At 38.9% G+C, this 3,700-nt stretch overlaps 1 protein-coding gene across 2 annotated transcripts in view; it reads left to right on the top strand.

The window, feature by feature from the left end:
- insyn2ab (inhibitory synaptic factor 2Ab) overlaps nucleotides 1-3,700 on the top strand; it is a 75,884-nt gene continuing 72,184 nt past the window's right edge. Inside the window, exon 1 of one of the 2 annotated variants that reach the window (XM_086181094.1) lies at nucleotides 1-128. The gene's annotated coding sequence lies outside the window, so the exon portion shown is untranslated. The remainder of the gene's footprint in view (nucleotides 129-3,700) is intronic. The other variant, XM_086181096.1, reaches the window with a different exon arrangement.

Here is a 3,700-nt window from a genome sequence, read left to right as displayed (position 1 = left end):
GGGGAGCGTAACGCTGTTGAGCTACGCTTAGGGGAACATGGCGAGCTGCCTCCCTCAGTTCATTATTGACGTAACCTACAGAAAAGTTCGTGCTCGGGCGTCTTGTGGAGAAATGCTCCGCCTTTCAGGTACGAATCTTTTGATATAAAAAGCACATGTTCGGGGGTGTGTTGGATGATTTAATACATGTGCTCCAATAAGTACTGTTGTGACGATATATCCGTTTGTTTTGAAGCAATTAAGTGAAATAGTGCCGGCGAACAAGCTAATGCTAATGCTAACTCCGCTGTTAACTATGGAGTAGCACCTGGAGAAACCGCACACCTGGCGCTTTATTGTTTCGTGTACATGTTTCCTGAAATGTCTGTGTGGCTGTTTTATTGCTGTTAGAGAAATTATTTAAGTATAACCAGCATAATAGAAACGAGTTGAGTTGTTCACAGTTTATTCTGAGTTACGTATTTGTGTCACAAGGGTAGAAGTATCCCTTGTATTGACCATAATGCCAATGTTAGCTATGAGCAGTGGAATTCATGTGGTTGCCATATTGATATGCATCTCTTCTGGGAATGGATTGGTGCAGTTGGTGTGTGTTGTGTGCGGGACTGTAAACCAGAGGGACAGATGTGCACATGGTTTATTTTGTGCATTTAAATGTGTTTTGATTAATATATTCATCACAGATGTATCCTGAGGAAAAGTACATGTTGTGCGTCTGTCTGTTGTCCTGGGTTCCATGTACATGTTGTGCTGCAATTGTTATAAATATATTTGTTCTTGAATGTTATGTATTTTGTATTTGCGGTGAATGTCAAGCTCACAGTACAGTGAGAAACAAAGCTGTATAATACAGTTGGAGATAATGGTGACAGGAAGGAGTTTACTTGTCTCATACAGCCACATATTCCTTCATTGTCTTATGCCAGAACAAGAGAAGTATTTGGATCATCCCTTTATTAATCTGCTCTGGTATAAATTACAGCCAGACTCATTTGAAGTTCTGTAAACTAATCCTAATCGTGTGGTTGGTGCTTATCACAGGATGCAGCAACAGGGCCCTTGCAAAGTTACATCAGGGATTGGGAAGCTGTTTATATATGTATTTGTTGTGTTTCTGTAACTCCATGGACCCGCCTCATTGCACGATCCAAATCTTTGTCAACTAGCTACTAGCTATATAGCTTAGGGTTGTTGTTGTTTAATGTTGCAAGGGGGCTTTGAGGAGCAGAGAATGTCAGGTGAAATAATGACAAACTGCCCAACGTTAGCATCAGTATCAGCACTGCTGCTAACCTCATCCTGACATACAGAAAGAACATTGTGATGCACCACCATCAGGCAAGTGAGTGGCCAAAAAAGGGCTCACTAACTACGGGTGACAGAGCCCTTAAATCTGCTGCTCCTATTAGGGGGAAAGCTAAACCTGGAGCTCGAAAGCAGAAGATGACATTCAGAGTCTAGAGGAGAAGTGCCATCGAAAAGATTGGCCAAGACCTTCTTTCCTACTTCAACAGGTCAGATAAAATACTCTGCTGTAGCCCCCATTTGAAGGAACACATGGACATTGGAGCACAGACAGCGACATGATGCTACTCGTGATGAGAGACACTGATTGTCTTTCAGTATGGCTGAAATCTGCAGTGATTCAGCTGTGCCTCCCATTCTCCCCTCTCCCTCTCAGCCGATATTTCCCAAAACATGGAACCATTAGAGTGAAAGCGCCTCTCTCTTCACCTCCATCCCCACTTTTCCCCCTTCAGCTACAATATGTGTTTTATTGATCACAAGGCTGTTACTGGGATTGCCAGTCGTAGTTACATGTCACTGCCTCGGTCAGCCAGAAAAGTCTATCAAATAACACTGGAGACTTCTGGAAACAGTTTATAAAGATGATGATGATGATGATGATGATAATAATAATAACAATAATAATAATAATAATGAATAAAAAAACAAACTCAAATGTACACTTCCATTTTATTTCTCCATCATGCATCATTTGATCATTTAAATGTAAGAAAAATAACCCCTCTACCATTTTAATTTGATATCCAAAGTATTGTGAAGGACAGTAAAATCAATACAACAACATATCTTGATCATTTTTTTCTGTGATACTGCGTCAATATTCCAACCTCTAGTATTGATGCCATATTGCATCAAAACATATATATCATGATAAAATCATGTCATGACCCTTATATGTTACGGCAGCAACTGTATATTTCAGATGATGTTCCGGCAGCTATATTTTCTTATGTTACTGTTCAGCTCGTGACACACAAAACGTACAGTTTATACAGAGTATACAGTTCACGGTGTTATGGTGTTTTGGCTCGTGATTTATGTATCATAAGACTACCCTATGAGTTTCTTATTTTTATTTTTGGAATTTTCAGTTAATGATGTATCACAATATTTATCGTTCTGCAATATACTCTGGTAAATTTTACCGTTACACCTGTATCCTGATACATATCTTCTCATGAGTCCCAAGCCAGTACCCAGTTCTACTTGAAAGAAGATGTCCTGGTGAAGCATAGCTGCACTATAATGAATGACTGTTTTACTTTAATATTTTATGTTCTTACTTTTGAAGAGAGCTAATGTCCAGGAAAAATAAAAGAAAAGTCCTTCCAATGTGCTTAAAGTGAACTTAAGACATCTTCCACCAAAGAGAAAAGCAATTAAATATTGATTGGAGATGAAATGGATGTGGTCTGCTTCAGTCACCAGAACAAAACCCCCAGTCAAAAGTTGCATATAAGAATAAAACTGGCCATTAGTGCAAGGGTGTCTTAAGATTTAATGTCCTATAAATATCCCATATTGGTCTCTGGCCAAGTTTTTAGGGCAAAAATGTCTGCTGTCTTCAATTGCACTGAAACGACAAAGACAATTATACTGATATTGACCACGGAATGTTCTGGCAACCAGCCAGTGACACTTCTAAGCAAACTGGATTTTGCTGTAAGGTCTAATCTCATAGCAACACCAAATAGCCGCTGTCAGTGTGTATAATTGCATAAATGGTCGAGGCTCTATGACTACAGGGTTTATCAGTGAAATTTTTATAAAGCAGCAAACTTCTCAGAAGGAGAAGTGGTCTGATGTCCTGCTGTAAGACTGAGGCTAGTTTGTTGTAGTTTAGATTACTGCAGGGATAATGTATATTTGTAGGCCGAGTTAGCATCGCCAAGGGTTCCCTTGACCAAAAGCTAATGGGAATTTAGATTGTGAAATATATACTGTCAAACAGAAGATCGTGGTACTAGTTTTATTTTGCATTATTTTCTTGAAAAATTAACAACAATGAAGCATAAATGCAATCATTAGAAGTTCAAAGCTTGGATTAATAATGTTGAGACAGCCAAATAAATTCCTTACAAATGAAAACAAATAAACACTTAAAAAGTCAAGGGTTCTTAGTTTTTACTACAAATGTCTTAAGCGAGTGTTGACCACATACTATGTTTAATCATGAACCTGTTAAAAAGAAAATCACTGACAAACAACGCCATCTTATTTCCACACGCATTCCTTTGCCACTCTTTTGCAAGAGTGATTACCTTCTGTCACAACCCTTTTAACATTTTAGGAACACGCCAGGCTTTTGGGGAATATGTTTTTTTGCAATCCTCTCTAGAGCCAGACAGGAGGATGGATACCCTTCTGTGCTCTATGCGTGCTTTAGGGAACT

The sequence above is a fragment of the Aulostomus chinensis genome, chromosome 16 (genome assembly GCF_037954235.1).
Source record: "Aulostomus chinensis isolate RoL2024-O1b breed Wild chromosome 16, RoL_Achi_v1.0, whole genome shotgun sequence".
In the NCBI taxonomy this organism is placed as follows: domain Eukaryota; kingdom Metazoa; phylum Chordata; class Actinopteri; order Syngnathiformes; family Aulostomidae; genus Aulostomus; species Aulostomus chinensis.
This window is presented reverse-complemented; position numbering and strand designations above follow the sequence as displayed.